This window comes from Coenobita brevimanus, chromosome 104, assembly GCF_032717465.1.
Source record: "Coenobita brevimanus isolate Jiangsu-jjx chromosome 104, ASM3271746v2, whole genome shotgun sequence".
In the NCBI taxonomy this organism is placed as follows: domain Eukaryota; kingdom Metazoa; phylum Arthropoda; class Malacostraca; order Decapoda; family Coenobitidae; genus Coenobita; species Coenobita brevimanus.
The window spans coordinates 1,622,398-1,639,777 of record NC_137057.1 but is presented as its reverse complement, the minus strand read 5'-3'; the positions used below and the strand labels follow the sequence as shown (position 1 = coordinate 1,639,777).

General features: G+C 39.3%; 1 non-coding gene across 1 annotated transcript; it reads right to left on the bottom strand.

Annotated features, from left to right (window-relative positions):
• Nucleotides 1–16,379: 16,379 nt before the first annotated feature.
• On the bottom strand, nt 16,380–16,542 carry LOC145416164 (U1 spliceosomal RNA). The gene has a single exon (XR_013900210.1). It is a non-coding gene; the product is annotated as a U1 spliceosomal RNA (small nuclear RNA).
• Nucleotides 16,543–17,380: the final 838 nt, after the last annotated feature.

The following is a 17,380-nucleotide window of genomic DNA, read 5'->3' as shown; positions in this document are numbered from 1 at the left end:
AATTCTTCTTGTAGCTTTTTACAAGAGTCTGTGTTAGTAATTCCCCTTTGTATTTTTGCATCATCTGCAAACATATTTGGATAGCTTTCATTTCCAGTGTTACTGTCTATATCATTTATATACACTAAAAACATGATTGGTGCCAGCACTGAGCCCTGTGGTACTCCACTAGTCACTTCTTTCCATGATGAGTAATTTCCCCTTAGTACTGTTCTGATTTTTCTTTTCATGAGAAAATCTTGCATCCAACAATACAGTTTGCCTCGAATTCCTCCTTGATGGTACAGTTTCCATAAAAGTCTTTGGTGTGGTACTGTGCCAAATGCTTTCTTGAAATCTAAATAGATACTGTCCACCATCCTTCTCTTTCCTGTAATGTGTCTGTTACTCTGTCATAGTAGCTTAACAGATTAGTAACACATGATTTTCCTTTTCTGAAACCAAACTGTCTTTCTGTTATCATACTGTGTTCTTCTAGGTGATTTACCCAAGCTTTTCTTATAAGCTTTTCTAATAACTTCCTTACAACACTGGTCAGTGATACTGGTCGGTAGTTACGTGGATTTTGTCTATTCCCTTTATTGAACAAGGGAACAATGTTTGCTTTCTTCCAAATATCAGGTAGTTTACCTTGGCTCAAGGATTTCTTGAAAATTAGAAATAATGGTTTACTTAACTCCTTTGCACATTCACGTAGCACCCAACATGAAATTTCATCAGGACCATTTGCTTTTCCTTTGTCTAATTTACTTAGCTCCTCCTGCATTACTTTTTCTGATGTTTGTATATCTGGTAGTATGTGTGGGCATGCATTAACCACATAATCCCTCTCATTTTTTTTTTCCTCTGTAAAAACTGATTGGAAATTCTTTAGTGCTTCACAAATATCCTTCTCTAGTGTATAGGTGATTCCATCGTCTATAATGGATTGTATTTTATCTTTTACTCTGGTTTTGCTTCTGATGTAGCTGTAAAATAGCTTCGGTTGATCACTACTTTTATTTATGATATCCTCCTCAAACTTTTTGGGGGCTTCCCTCCTTATTCTTGTATAATCGTTTCTTGCCTGTTTGTAATTATTATATGCCCTCTCACTATTGTGTCTTCTGTATCTATTCCACAACAAATCTCTTTTTTCTTTTGATTTTTTACATTCTGTATTGAACCATTTCTTAATTTCTTTTCTGCTTCTTTGTGCTGTGGGATGTACTTCTGGACTCCTATTTCATAAAGTTCACAAAATTTTTTATATATAGCATTTAAATCTTGTCCTCTAAGCTCCATTTCCCAAGCAATTTCTAAGAAGTACTTCTTTAGGTCATGATAGTTTCCCTTGTTATAGCTTAGGCTCTTTTTGTAACTTTCATTGCTGTTAACTATGCCATATGCTAACCTGAAGTTGCAATTTAGTACTGCATGGTCGCTTTTGCTGAATGGAGGGTTATATATTAAATTGTATATGAGATCTAGCATTGAGGGTACATCGAGTCCTCTTTTTCTGGTGCTTTCCCTTACATGTTGTGTTTGGAAACACTCTTGCACGAGATCTTGGAGCTTTTGGTCCCAACAGCTTTCTTGGCTTATTATGTCTAGGGTATTCCAATTTATATTTGTATTAAAATCTCCAGTTAGTATAATTCTTTCCGATTTCTCTTCCATTTTATTTAGTATTGCTCTTAAACTCTGAATTTTATTCTCTACCAGGTCCTCACATTCGTCTCTTTCCCATGTGTTTGATCTGGGTGGCATGTACAAATTGGCTACAATTACGTTCCCTTCAGATGTATTGATCTCTACTGCAATCAGTTCTACTTGTGAGGGTATATCTAGTTCTATTTCTTTGGCTTTTAGATTTTTCTTAGTTAATATTATTATTCCTCCTCCTTTTTTTAAGTTCCTATCTCTTCTCCATATATTATATTCCTCTAAGTTTAGGATGTCATTGGATATCCTTGGTGTTAATTTTGTTTCAGTTAGGCATATTATATGTTGTTCATTTTCTCTGACATAATCATTCATGTCTAATAATTTAGATACCATTAGATACCATTCCATCCACATTTGAGTACATCAACTTAATCATCTTGTTTATATACTTGTCATGACTTGGTTGTATTACCTTCCTCATTTTTATTCCCTCCTGCTTATGTACCACTTTCGTACCTGCAATCCTATTACTTTGTAAAAAAAAAAAATGTATTCTTCTCCTCTGATCTTCCCTCATTTTTTGTTTTTGCTTCCTCCCTCTTCTCTTTCAGTAATTCCAGTTCCTCTTGTGTTAGGCATCTTTTTATCCATACATTTTTGAACTCCTCTTTTTCCATAAGATTCTTTGCGTTTTTTTGTATCTCCTCCGCGGTGTTTACACTCTGGAAGGTTACTTTTCGAGGTCTTGACTTGCTTCTCTCGTATTTCCCTAACCTTTTGTTTTCCTCTATGTCTTTACTACAGATTTCCTCTGATACTTCTTTCAATATGCTTATTACATTTGCCATCTCGTTTTTTTCTCTTGAGATCTTGTTTTTTACTTCTTCCTCTTCTATACCAGTGATTACTATAGATTTGTTGATATCTACTGAATCTCTGACTAACTTAGGATTGTTTTGGATTATTCTTTTCACTTCCTTTTTTATGCTTTTTTCTTCCACCCTTGTTTCTAAGTCTTTCTTTACTTTCACCATTTCAGCATAAGTGGTTTCCACATCATTTTTGTAGCTTTGCACAGCTTCATTCACCTGTGTTATCTTCTCCTCAATATCACTGCTGCTGCCTACTTGCCTAATTGTCTCTGTATCATTTTTGAACTCTTCCATAATACTCTCGTGGTTGACTACTGTAATTGCCATTTCACTAATTTTCCTCCTAAGTGTACCCACTTCTACTGTTAATTCATCAATGGTTGTGTCTTTCTTGTTGACTTCCTTTCCTAATTTTTCTATTTCTTCCTTTTGCAAGTGCATCTGTTTCTTAGTTTCATCAATCTCATTCTGAAAAGCCGTCTGTAGTCTGTGTACTTGTTCCACCAGTTTATTGTGAGTCTCCATTTCAACCACTTCTTGGTAGAAATCATCATCCTGCATTCTACATTTATCCCTTGTCTTTTCCAAATTTACTTCACTAAAGTATGTGGTCATTTTGCAGTACTAAAAGCACATATAGTACTTACATTCCCTGGGTCAGTTGTAGACTAAACAAACGATCAGCTGATTGTGCGCATTCTTGCGCTACTTTGTTTTCTTTTCTGTTTGAACAAGTCTTGCTTAAAACTTCTTGTTTTTTTTATTATATTAGAACACCATTTAGTCTAACCTGATACAGAGCTTGACTCATATAAAGATACTAATTTAGGTAATGCCACTGGCCAAGTTGGCCAGGTATGGAGCAGTGGTGGCGTGCATCTGCTCTCCTCAGTGCCTCGTGTGTGTGTGTGTGTGTGTCTTTACACAAGGGCAGAAGTGTTGTTTTTGTGAATAAACAAGATATATGCGTTAGAATGCAATATGTGTAGATCTGTGCACAAGTAGGTAAAAGTGAACACGTGTGCAGGATGTACTGTACGGAAGTTGGTGTGGGTGTTTGAGTGAAGGCCTGTGTGGTCAAGGGTGAAGCAAGAATCCCGCCTCATGCTCTTCCCATGCCATTCTCCTCAATCCCTTCATTCCTCGACCTCCCCCGCCCACACCTCCCCACCTAAAACCTACCTCCTCATCTCCTTCAATGGGGCCGGGTAGCATCATTTCGGTGAAGCTTGAAACCTAATTGTATGCAAATATTGCTTAATGAAATTCACGGAGCTGAGATGTAGACAAAAATAAAATGAGGAAAAAAATGGGAGAATAGACTGGAAAAGTACACAAACAATAGAGATAAGCGAAGATAAGATAGAGGAAAAAAAATTAAAGTCGGCGAAGGAAGAAAAAAAGAAAGAAAACAACGTAGGGAGAAATATAGAAAATGGAGGGCAGAAGAAATAAAATATCACAGAAGAAATATACAGCAGAAATCGACGTGTAGGGTATACGTGAGTAGGTATAGTTAAATGATGACAAGCAGATGACAGAGAGAGAGAGAGAGAGAGAGACAGAGACAGAGACAGACAGACAGACAGACAGACAGACAGACAGACAGAGGGTGAAGGTGTTATGAAAGCCTGGAAAAAAATTAAGACAAGAGTGAAAAATAGTAGAAAATAACACTGGAAGAGAGGTTAAACAAGACTACAGAGAAGACATCAAAATAAGACAAATGTTGCAGACAATTAAGCAAATATAAAGCTGCCGCGGCTTTGGTGGCACACACATCACGTGGTGTGCGTACTCGACCCAGGCTTGGAGCACACACCGAAGCCGATGATAAAGTGGATGACAGTGGTAGGTCTTTTCAGATGTTGGTTTCTACTGATGGCATTACGAACCCTGGCACTCACAAGCAAAGGCACTATAACATTTCGACTTTTACATGCATCCCTTTTCTTATAGACACCCTCTCCATATCCTTACTTCATCAGCATGGGGAAGGGTTCATTCTGGCTATCACTCTTCTTTCGAGGAGAATATCCTGTTCTGCAGTGAACCTACAATGGATTCATATAGAGAGATACAGAGAAGAAAATTTTCCTCCTTCCTGCACCGTCATCAGTCTACGCCACTCAGAAGCTAGCTGTAGTATCAGTACAGTAGGTGTAATTTGATGAAAAAAAAGAAGAAGAAAATCTATACAATCTTACGCAAATTAATTCAACAAATTTTCCATCTGCATTTAGGCCTATCTTCCATCTCCTCTCAGTTCTCTTCCTTTTATTCTTGTAATTTTATGGCGCTGCTCTACGCCCATTTCATCAAGTCACCATAACACTGGCACAGAAAGACGGAGAGTTGAAGCAAGATAACGGCGTGATGATCCACTACACAGCAGCGTCAACACAGAAAAGCACAACTCTAGATGGAAAGCAACGTGCTGATGTATGCACTTACAGTTTGCGTTTTGTCACGCAAGTGTCCTGAAGGAAAAATATCTCGAAATATCTTTGCCGTGTACAGCAGATCTTTTACTGTCCGGTGATGTAAAGATTCAGAGCCATTCTGTTAGACTATTTAATCCTCTAACCGGGAGGTATCAAGTTGCAGACTGCCCCCGAGAAATAGGCCCTGCAGCCTTTGCCCAGAGTCGGACACATAAAAAAAAAAAAAAAAAAAAAAAAAAAAAGATTATTACCGGTGCATATAAAGGATTAACTTGCACTTGCTATCGCTTTTCTTTCTTACCTACCTCCCAACCTACTTACCTTCACCTAGCTACAATACCTCCGTGCCTACCCTCCTCCCTACCTTTACACCACCCTATCTACCCCTCTAGCTACTTTCCTACCTTCTCTTCTGCCTATTCCTTTGCCTCTTTTCCCCACCCACCTACCTACCTGCTTACTTACCTACCAATCCTTCCCCCTCCCCGCTTCCCGACACTCTACTGCCTTCCTGCTTATTTACATCTCTACCTACCTCCCTTTCTACCTTCATATTTAAGTCCTTCTTAGCCCACCTACCTTCCTACCCACCTCCCTGTCTACTTGCCTGCCTACCTACCTGCCGTAATTCCCTGTCTAACTCCTCTTAATAACTTTCATATATATTTCTCTATCTCCCTGCCTAACTACCTTCCTTCTTTCCTGCATACCTACTTAGCTACCTCTCTACACACCTGCCTCTTTACCTGCTTCTCTGTCTGTCTATTTCTCTGCCTAACAACATCTCTGCCTATCTCTCTGCCTTCCTCCCTCCCTGCCCATATGCCTACCTACCCTCCTACCCACCTCCCAGTCTACTCAGCTACTTACCTCCCTACCTCACTGCCTGTCTCCATCACTTAATGAGTTAGCGTATTTAAAGTTCTTCGCTGTCTGTCAGTTTCTAGTGGGTTATACAAGAACTGTGATGAGGTACGGTAATAAATAACTGCTTTTTCAATAGTCTAGTGGTGCCGTTGCTATGCCTGTATTCTTGTAGATTTTAATAGTTTTGCTAATTGTTGTTTTAGCGTTGCCCTAAGGGGGTTCACCACTCCTATAAGGTCACAGGGTAAGGTGGAGAGCATTCATTCAGCACATTAAACATCAAAAATGGTTCGCAACTGAGGCCCCTAGATCGCGAGCAGACGGACGGACGGAAAACTCTCATCCCGGTTCAAGAGCGTTAATGCCTTCAACCAAGTCTTCGGGAAAACACACACATACACACACACACATACACACACACACACACACACACACACACACACACACACACACACACACACACACACACACACACGCACGCACGCACACAATTTTCTGTGTGTGTCTTAAAAAAAACTCTGTAATTGCTGTGGTCAATAAACTATCTATCTATCTATCTATCTATCTATCTATCTGTGTGTGTGTGTGTGTGTGTGTGTGTGTGTGTGTGTCTCTCTCTCTCTCTCTCTCCTCAAATCTTTTACGCTTCCAACCTTTTCCTCTGTGCATGAGACGAAGAAGAATCTCAGTTTCCTTTAGTCAGGGAGCGGAAAGGCCATTTTTATCTCAACGTGGAAAGTGGGTTCAAAGTTTTTTTTTTTTTTTTTTTCTGACTGATTAATGATTGTATAGGTCCTAAACTGTGTGAAAGTGAATGATGGACACAAGGTACTTTTGGGGGAATTGAGAAAATGTCTTAAAGCCGGCTATCGGCAGGGGGGAACCTATGGAACATTTGGTGCTGGCGGAAATTTTCTACATCTATATTACTTGTACACAGATAATGATGTGTTGTGCTATGTACAGGTGCAGATAGCAGTGCCATAGTCATGAAGGAGTGCTACCTGTCATTCAAATTCGACTGCAATTTTAAGAAAGGTAGACTGTCACCTGGCGGACGCCGTAGGATAGAATCCACGTTCATCTTCAGTAAAGCTTACGGGGATTGCAAGCATGAAGAACTGCAGCGAATACTTGACACTGAAGAAATTCCTACCGTGCTAGCTCACAGAAACTGTCTTACAACATACTTTACATCTAAATCAGTGCCCAAATCCAACGTTAGAGACTATGAAACAGATGACAGTGCTGACTGTGATGAGAATCCCAGAATGTAAGACGATCAGATTTCCAACGTTTCTCTTTAAGAAACATTGTCTTTACTGTGGTGAAGAATGTAATGTGGAAAAAGATAAGAATCATCCGGGACGTTGAATCCCAGCATACCAGTTTAGAGATGTGGAGATTAGGGGATCTGTTAAGACAAACAATAGGTGATGGAAATTTGCGGTGAGAGAAACGATGAACTTTCTAACCTGGTCAGAATCACGGTTAATGGTACAGTACTACAGCAGACCTTCGTGCTGCTGATGCATGATATCATGTCAAATGTAGACGAAACTTTTCATTACTCAGATCTAATGCTGCTGCAGCAAGAGCATATCTTACCAATATAAATAAAGTGGACTGTGCTTTGAAAAATGTTATTGCCATTATGAATGATGGTACGTTTTTAATCTGGAACTCAAGTGATTTGCATAATGTATATAAAGAAAATGATGGTAAGGCCTTATACAGAATGTCACTAGTTACAAAACTGTCAGACCATATTGGTAATGAATTGCTTATACTGCCATCATCTAGAGTTACAAATGTTTTCTGTCTATCTATCTATTGCCAGACGCCTTAATCCCATACGGGGTGGCCACAAATAAATCGCCTACATGTCGCCCTGTCCCCCGTCATTTCACTGCCCTGCTCCCATCTCACCCTCCCCCCCTCTCTCATCTACCTCTCCACTCCATCCCTCCATCTCATCCTTGGCTTCAGCAGCACACAGAATTAATGATACCAGATGAAAGTGGGGATGACCTTAGCATTGCATAAGGTGAAAACAAAGATATGTGCAGAGACAAAGGATACTGAACTGGATAAGAGTAGTTACAAAACTGGGGTAAATGATGAAGTTGCAACAGATTGTGTTAATGATACTTTATTAGCTTTATTATCTCTATTATCACCAGCATTAGACCGTAGCTTCCCAGCATTACTGATAAGCAATATATTTACCGCTTTAGTAGAAAATCAGGTCGCCAGCTTCAACTAGGTCTTAGTGTTTTGCTGAGGGATTCTAAAGAGCTTGTAAACTGTTTCCTTGATTTTGGTGTTACATGAAGGTATGGTGAACTAAGGAATTTCAAGAAACCCGCTGCTGTTGCAGCATCGTTCGTTCGTTCGTTCGTTTAAAGATTTCCTGCCCATATAGTGCAGGCCGGGCCATACATTAGCCCGGTCAGTGGGGTATGGGCTGGTTAAAAAATAGTAAGGGGGGAGGACAGGACCTGGGGATTGTCCAGCACACACGTCCTGTCTCCTGACTGGCTTTGTGGTTGCAGCATCAAAGAGAGCATGCCTTCATGGTATACACAGTGCTGATAACGGTTTAATTCAGTTCATTGGAGACAACTTTAATAAAGATACTTCATCACAAAGTGGCAAACAATCGACTCACTGACTAGCACAACCATGACACAGTCAGAAAAGAATGTCCAAGTGGTGACCGACGACACAATTCCCAGACTCAGAAAGGAGGAACACAAAGACCAATTGAATATGATCCATATGTTGCCAGATACTGTGGCCTAAAAATAAAAAAAATAAAAAAATGCCTGAATCTGCTGTATGTCAACACACACTATCCAAAAGTGTATTGTAAGACACAGATATGTTAGAAAGAAGGGCAAGGAAAATTGATCTGCCCTTTTTTCAGTCCATTAACAAGCGAAAACATTGGCCAGAATACAATGGTTACAACACTGAATAGCCCGTAACAATGACCAACTTATAAAACCAAAGACTTGAGTTATATACATGCAGCTGATTGATATGCCTCCAGCACACCGTGATACTATAATGACAGCCATGATTCGGGCTCAGGAACTGACAAGAAAAACTGGTCGTTTTTATCATGATGCTGTCTGAAAAGGAAGCAGGGTTTCTTTTACATGTGAGGGCGGTAGAATCAATGATAGCGTATTTCTTTGCAGAAGGGCACATCAGTTATGCCAGATATGCCTACTATTACCTTACGACAATGAAGTCACTCCCCCGCCCCCCAATCTTCTCCCTCATTTCATGAAAGAAAAACGTGTTCTGAGACATCTTCCTGGCTTATGGAACGGCATGTGGAGTGACACATGGTAATTGAAACAACTTTTATGCTATATGCCAAAGGCAAACATAAAATTGTTGGAATAAATCTGAGGCCAGAAGCACTGAAGACGTGGGCTCGAAGTCATCATGTCTGTGGCCAGATTTCAGCAGACATTGCATCATTATGGGAGTCCACAGGTATCACATAAAAAAACGTACACAAGGAGGAGGCAAACGCGCGAATTGCAGCTGATATGGAGGACACAAAGGAGCTCAAGAATAAACTTAGTAAAAGTATTAATCCAATGGATCTAGAGCAGCACCCAGGGAGCACTGCGGGCATAGTCAAAATAGGTCAAGCAACGGTTGATGTCCACAATGTAGTTGCAATTGGTTCATCTCAAATGAAAGTAATCAACGAGTCACTGCTTGAAGGTTTTCACAAGAAGATTGAGAAACGATGCATAACTATGCTTGAAACTAAGAACTCACTCCAACTTGGCCATGAGAAGGTATGTGACACCAATTTGATATATTCAAGAGTGACTGGTCTCCAAGCTAGCAATTGAGAGACTGACATTAAAGATGTTCTTTGGCATGAACTGGCTCCTGTCCCGACAACACTCTTCATAGATACTGGGGAAATAAAAACAGCTAAAGCAATGTTCAGTAAGCTGACAATGTGTGAAGTATCTTTGGTAGTAGCTCAAGAAAGAATTGATGTCACAGTTATTGATGGCTGTACCTACCTATGGATCCCTTACTGGCCTGCAGAGGTCACTGTACATGATCATGCGGAAAAGTTCAAACGTCACATTGCACAGAAGCTTTCTGAGACAGACGTATATTTGGTTTTTGACAGGTACCATTTGTTCAGTATCAAGGATTCAGCTCTGCTGACCAGAGGAACTGGCAGAGTCCACAAAATGCAACTATGAGTCATGCTTCCGTCCATACAGGTGGCCCTAAGTGAAGCAGAAAATAGGAAACAATTGATCCGGATAATCTGCAAGGAACTGCAGAATGGCCAAGATTTTATTGACAAATATAAAAGAGGCGTACCCATTTACTCACTGGACAAGACAGCTTTGTTGAAATAAGCAGTGGTTCTATTATACCAAGGCCAGATATAGCCACAAGCCATGAAGAGGCCGACAACATTCTTGTGCAACAGGCATCTATGGCTGTGTCACAAGGGGCCACTGGTGTTTTGGTCATGGCTAATGGTGCTGATGTATATGTGCTGCTCTTACGTCACTATCATGAACAAAATCTTCAAGTTAATATGATTATGGAATTTCCAGTGAAAGGAAGAAGCGTCACTGATATAAGAGCAACAGTATTGCAACACGGGGACATTATGCATGAGTTTCTCAGAGGATACTGTTTGTCTGGCTGTACTACTGTTGCATCCAGCAATAATACAGGGAAGAAAAAAAAATCATGGTTTTGAAACAAAAAACCCTTTCCTTAAGGCTTCTTGGTGATAGCAAAGCTCTTTGGGCTGATGTTGTCCAACAGACAGCAAAGTTCATTGTGTGTTGTTATGGACAGTCAAAATGCTCCACTATGTTTGAAGCTAGGATTAGTGTTTGGAAGTCACGGGTGGGTAAAGGGGCCAGTACCATGTCTAAACTGTGTTCACTGCTGCTTTTTGATGCAGCTTTCCAAGAAAATCTGAAACGGGTCCATCTCCAAGCATGCATGTGGAAGACTGCTTTGGCTTTTGATCCCCCACAACTTGACGCCCTCCAATATGGCTGGTATAAAGATGAAGCTTCTAAAATATTATTTCCAACCATGCTACCAGTAAATGCTCAGTTAGTACCTACATATTGTACATTCAGGAAATTATCAGGTGTTCGTTTTCCAGTGATACACCATGTGCCAGAGCTAACTGTGGATACAACAAAGAAATCCCGGTTCAGTATTTTGTGTTTGTCATTACAGAACATCAAAGGACAGACACGAATATGGCTCAGGAAGAAAGTTTTGATGATGAATATGCCGATTGTGATAATAAAAATGATAACAGAGGTGTTTAGGTCTTTAGAAGCTAGTGTACTCACAGTCATGTATGAAAATTAGTCATAACTGAATCAACTTATAATCAGCTACAGAGCTATATAAACCTAATATGTTTGATAAGAAATGCATATTGAAAACAAGTCATTGTTAGTCACGGCATTATGCACGTTTACTGCATGTGAAATGCATATTTTCAGGTCCAGAAAATACTGTATATAATATAATACTAGATAGATAGATAGATAGATAGTTAGATAGATGGATGGATAGCTAGATAGATAGATGGATAGATAGATACATAAGTATATATATATATATATATATATATATATATATATATATATATATATATATATATATATATATATATATGTGTGTGTGTGTGTGTGTATATATATATATAAAATACGAACAATATTCATCAGTACAGTATTCTATTCATAGACACAAAGGACAAACTGTTTTAGTTGTGTTACTCTCAATAAGTTTGTTGTGATCTGACTGAATTTTAATAGCTAACTGAATAAAAAATTTCCCCCAAATATTTCACCTTCCCGTCACTAACATCCTTTTCATACATCATATGACGAAAAGTATTCTGTTGAGAACAAACTTTGGACGAGATTTCCATGTCTAAGGGTTTGATACCCTGACTACATTCTCTCAATTGCAAGGCTAATTATTTTGTTCTCTTCCTCTTTCTCGTAATTGTTCCCTTCATCTTTTTTTTTTTAAATCCAATCCATCATATATAATTTTGTTTTGTTTCTCGTTAACAGCCATATCTTTTATCTTCTTAGGTGTTTCTATGTTCCATTCACTTGGTATAGTATAGCATTCACATCACTCTGCTATGGGTGATTAGTTGAATGATTTCCTGTGGCCAAGGAAGCCACTAATTACATTATATATATATATATATATATATATATATATATATATATATATATATATATATATATAGTATGTGTGTGTGTGTGTGTGTGTGTGTGTGTGTGTGTGTGTGTGTGTTTTAAATATATATATATATATATATATATATATATATATATATATATACTGTGTGTGTGTGTGTGTGTGTGTGTGTGTGTGTGTGTGTGTGTTTTACAGGGAATCTGTGCAACCAGCGATTTCATGCAATCCCTAGGGAATTAGTGAAATGAGTTTAAATTAGGATGGTTTAAGTAAGTTCAGTTAATTTACGCTGCAATTAGGTTAGGTGGGGATAATCTAGGTTAAGTTTAAGTTAGGTTAGGGTAGGTTAGTTAAGTTAGGTTAGGTTAGGTCAGTTTAAATGAATGTTATGCTTTGTTAAACGCTCATCTAAACCTTGGGCAATGGAGGACTGAATAGTACATACATAAACCTTATTTAATATATAAATATAATGTTTTTCTTCCGTTATTCTTTCAGCCAGATATTCTCATCTCCATTTCTAGACCTTCCTTCCTTTCTATATCTTAATCTGTTTATCCTCGTTGTTATTTTATATTTCCTGACACTTTCACTTTCGTATTTAACATAGATTGTTTTGATTTGTTTGTCATACTGTATAACATTTTCGCCCCTGATCTTTGCATTCTCTCTCTTTTTTTTTTTTAACATTCGCTCTTCCTCCTTCCCTTCTCGTTCTCACTTCTTTTTTTCTTTTGTCATTCTTTCTCCTTCATTAGGTATAAACTGTGTTTCCTTTTTACTTTCAACTTCACTGTTTGGCTTCCTTTACTAAATCCCACTTATTATTTATGCCTGTGTCCGTTCTATGGTTTCTTTAGTTTTCTGTTGACTTTATTGTGTCCTTAACTCCGTCGTTTCCGACTCATTTCCTTTTTTATCTCCTCGCCTTCATCTTCTCTTATTAGGAATCGGATACATACTCAAATCTGTTATCCATTTTAGTTATTCCTTGCTTTTTTATTTTTTCTTGTATTTATTTTCCAGTCTCCTTTCGTCCATTCCATGCACGGATTCATATTCCATTTCCATCTTTTTTTAATGTTTTTCACCTCTATCAGATTCTCTCTCTCTCTCTCTCTCTCTCTCTCTCTCTCTCTCTCTCTCTCTCTCTCTCAAATTTTTCTTGCAATTTTACCATACTGTCAATTATTCTTCCTGTTTTCCTCTGTAAGATAATTTCTTTTACCTGGGTTTTTAGTTTGTCTGTCATCTCGGCTTATTTCTAATGCGTCCATAATTCTATCGTTTACTCTGCGTACTTCTAGTCATTCTCATTGGTCAGCATGTCCAGCATGGAAGAAGTCAAGTTGAATTCTCAATTCTCATGTCACTTAGACTAGTGGACTCTGTAACAATGACTCTTGCTGGTCATGTTCTAGGGAAAGAGTGAGACTTTGCAAATTTGAGATAAACTGCTTTAGTCGCCCCTGTGTGTTCAACAGGTATTACTCTACCTCACCCCATACCACCCAGTGCATACCTTTTCTGTCGTTCCGCTGACACCTCTTCACCCCTCTGGAATCCCTTCTACCTCTCCCTCCCCCAGCTTACCCTCCATCTCCCCTTCATCCAGCTTTCCCTTCAAATCTCCTATCCATTCTCCAGCATCCCTCCACCTCCACCTCCTCCAGCCTCCCCTCCTCTCCCTACTCCAGCTCCTCCACACAAAATTATCTCCCAGACAGGTGTCGCCTGCCCCAACCCTGGTTTCCTTCTCACCTTATCTCGGTCAGAATTTACATACGATTTGCATACATATAGCATTGTGTGTGTGTGTGGGGGGGGGACTGAGGGGATTCTGGAGGGATTGGAGTAACACAGTTTCTTTAAGCTTGTTTAAGAACCAGGTGTTTAATCAAACTTGTACATTAAAGTGTTCATGTATAAGAAGGGAATGACAACCCGTCAGAACTTGGCATTAAGTGTCACACCAATTCTTATTACATGACATCAATACCTTGGATTTATTAAGCTCTTCTGCACGAGGATGTTTGCATGTATGTGTGCTAATCCCCCTCATTCCCATAATGCATTTATATATTTTACCTTTGCTATAGTGCGGGGTGCCATAGAGGGATGCCTCCGCTCGGTGGCACTGACGTAGCTGCTTGGCTCTGATGCCTGGTTGTCCAGAGGTCCCTCAACCCCCTGTCCTCTGAAAGGTGGTTCGTGAACTGCAAGGAGGGGAGGGGAGACAGTTTCAGCCAGCAATGTACTGGGTTCACATTCAAGTAACTCTGTGGTAACAACTACTACTACTACTACTGCTACTACTACTACTAATACTACTACTGCATCCTTGCTGTCTTGAGATAATTAATTTCAGTTCAGAAGATGTTTTCAGCAATGTTGAACACTCATATATATATATATATATATATATATATATATATATATATATATATATATATATATATATATATATTTGACTGTAATCGCCACCGTGCTATACCCCAACCTTCAGGATAATAACAGGACCCGCCAGTGGGACTCGTTCCTGTACCTGCAACAACTGAGAAAGACTCCACTTCCATACTGCCTAGCGTTAAACACACAGCATGAACATCATATCTTTACTCTAGCATTATAAGCGCACTGGTTTATCATAATCATCATAATTACTGTATATATACATACGTATACATTTGTGTATATCACATTTACATCAGTCCTTAATCAGTGCTACCACACGTGATGAGATAACTTACGTGGTGAGGGTCTATGACTTCGTGGGGGCATAGCGTGTGGCCAGTGACGTTACTGTTATCCACGGTTGTGACACACTCACAGCCGCAGCTCATGGACTCTATGTAACTCTCCAAACTGTAGTATAGTGTAAGCACTCCTATCATGAAAGAAGGCAAACACGTGCGGGGCCTGACCCCCTTATTTCACACCAAGGAACTCCTCTCACCACGTGTCTCTCTTCACCACCCTGCGCCACCAGAACTCCTCTCACCACGTGTCTGTCTTCACCACCCTGCGCCATCAGCAGCAAATTAAACTTTCAATTAATAATCAACGATCTTGGCAAAACAACTTAAACCGTGTGAATCATTCGTCTTAACCATTGTAAAATGCCTGCTACCTCTCAACGAAGCGTGCAGCGACGACATGCATAGGCTATACATATATACATATATATATATATATATATATATATATATATATATATATATATATATATATATATATATATATATATATATATATATATAGTGCTGCCTACTTCTTCCTAAGCCTTTATCATTTTTTTTTTCTGTGCTTGCCTCCTCTCTTCCTATTTCTCCTATCTTTCCTGTCACTTCTTATTGCTTTTCTTTCCTTTACAGGTGGCTTTACATTGAGTGACAAGCCAAATGGTTTCCTGTAAGTCAAGAATCCATTTACAGCGCTGGGTGGTAACCATATAACCAAACCATACGTGCTCCCTACGTGTCAGTAAGTGCGTTGGTAGGGTTAGTGTCCCTCCCCGTACAACAAATAACTCAAAGTCAAATGGCCACCCCTTACGGGATTGTGGCGTCTGGCAATATATATATATATATATATATATATTGGTTTTACGCCAGGGATCCATGAAGGGCTAAGGCGTTGCCCCTGGGTAGAGGACTTTTGGATTGGAGCGTGTAGCATTTCATGACCGGATGCCCTTCCTTATGTCTACCAATGACCCTTGGGTGGATTCGATCCTCCGACCCTTCGGTCAGAGTGGACGCTCTAACCCACTGAGCCACGGCTGCTACTGAGAGGCAACTAATTGCTGGAACCCGGTGGGCCAGCATGAGGGCAGAGCCAGTATCAGCACCGCTGCCACTCTCTTTTAAATTAGTAACTGCGTGGATTCGAATCAGGTCACCTACGTACGTGACTCCAGCCCAAGACATATTAAGCTATGGAGTCATCTGAAGAGCTAAGGAGTTGCCCCTGGGTAGAGGACTTTTGGACTGGAGCGTGTAGCATTTTATGACCGGATGCCCTTCCTGATGTCTACCAATGACCCTTGGGTGGATTCGATCCTCCAACCCTTCGGTCAGAGCGGAGCGCTCTAACCCACTGAGCCACGGCTGCTATGGTAATGCCTCAGGTGAGAGGCGAACTCACGACCTTGAGATTATTCTCATGCGCTGCCAACTGCGCCACCGAGCCTTCTTTTTTTTTTCCAACGACAGTTAAGGGTTGAACTGGAGACATCATTGTTAGAATGACAGGCCGCCCCGTTTTTTTTTTTTTTTTTTTTTTATCAATCAAATGAGGGATAGCGCGAACGCAGTCCCCCTCTACCAAAAATTGTGCACTCGAGTTAACCACATTTGGGTTAATCGCAGGGGTCAGCACCACCGGAGTGCAATGATGGGCCTCGCCCCGGGAGAACCGCCTTCGTGATCACGGTATCTCCTGTGCCAGGTATAGATAGATAGATAGATAGATAGATAGATAAATAGATAGATATAGATATATAGATATATATATATACATATATGTTTATATATACATATAGATAGATATATATATATACATATATGTTTATATATACATATAGATAGATAGATAGATAGATAGATAGACAGACAGATAGATAGATACATATATATATATATATATATATATATATATATATATATATATATATATATATATATATATATATATATATATATATATATATTGTCACTGCTATGGTTACCCAGCGGAATAACAGATGAGATGGATTAAAACTGGTTAGAAATGGAAGAGGTGAAGATAATGTAGGGAGATAAGACGAATGCCCAAGAACGTTAATCATTTTTTTTTCTTTCGAGTGTCTCTGTTTACCACTCTAGGCTTCCTTATCTACCGAGTTGGAAAAATAAAGTTTCACCATTTTTCCGCTATTTTAAGCAGCTGTCAGAAATATTTTTTGTGTAATTTCTGTTTCTAGGCAAAATAACACTTTGTAATTTTCATATACTACGCAGGAGAGACATTGTCCTTCACGACGTGTTTAAATGACTCTAGATTATTCTTAAGACAGAACACTAGCTTGGTAAATCTAAGAAGGCGAAGTAAAGGTGTTATTTAAAAGTGAGGAGCTAGACAGTTTGAGGCAGTTTAACACGGTTTTTCACTAGACACAATCGGGACGTTGCCCACTGGACACAGTGTATCACTGGACACATTTGTGCAGACACACTTGTTCGCTTTGATTATAAAACACACAGACTGAGCACCATTTCCCTTTTTAGGTTCACCTTTCCGTATAATACTGGTGTG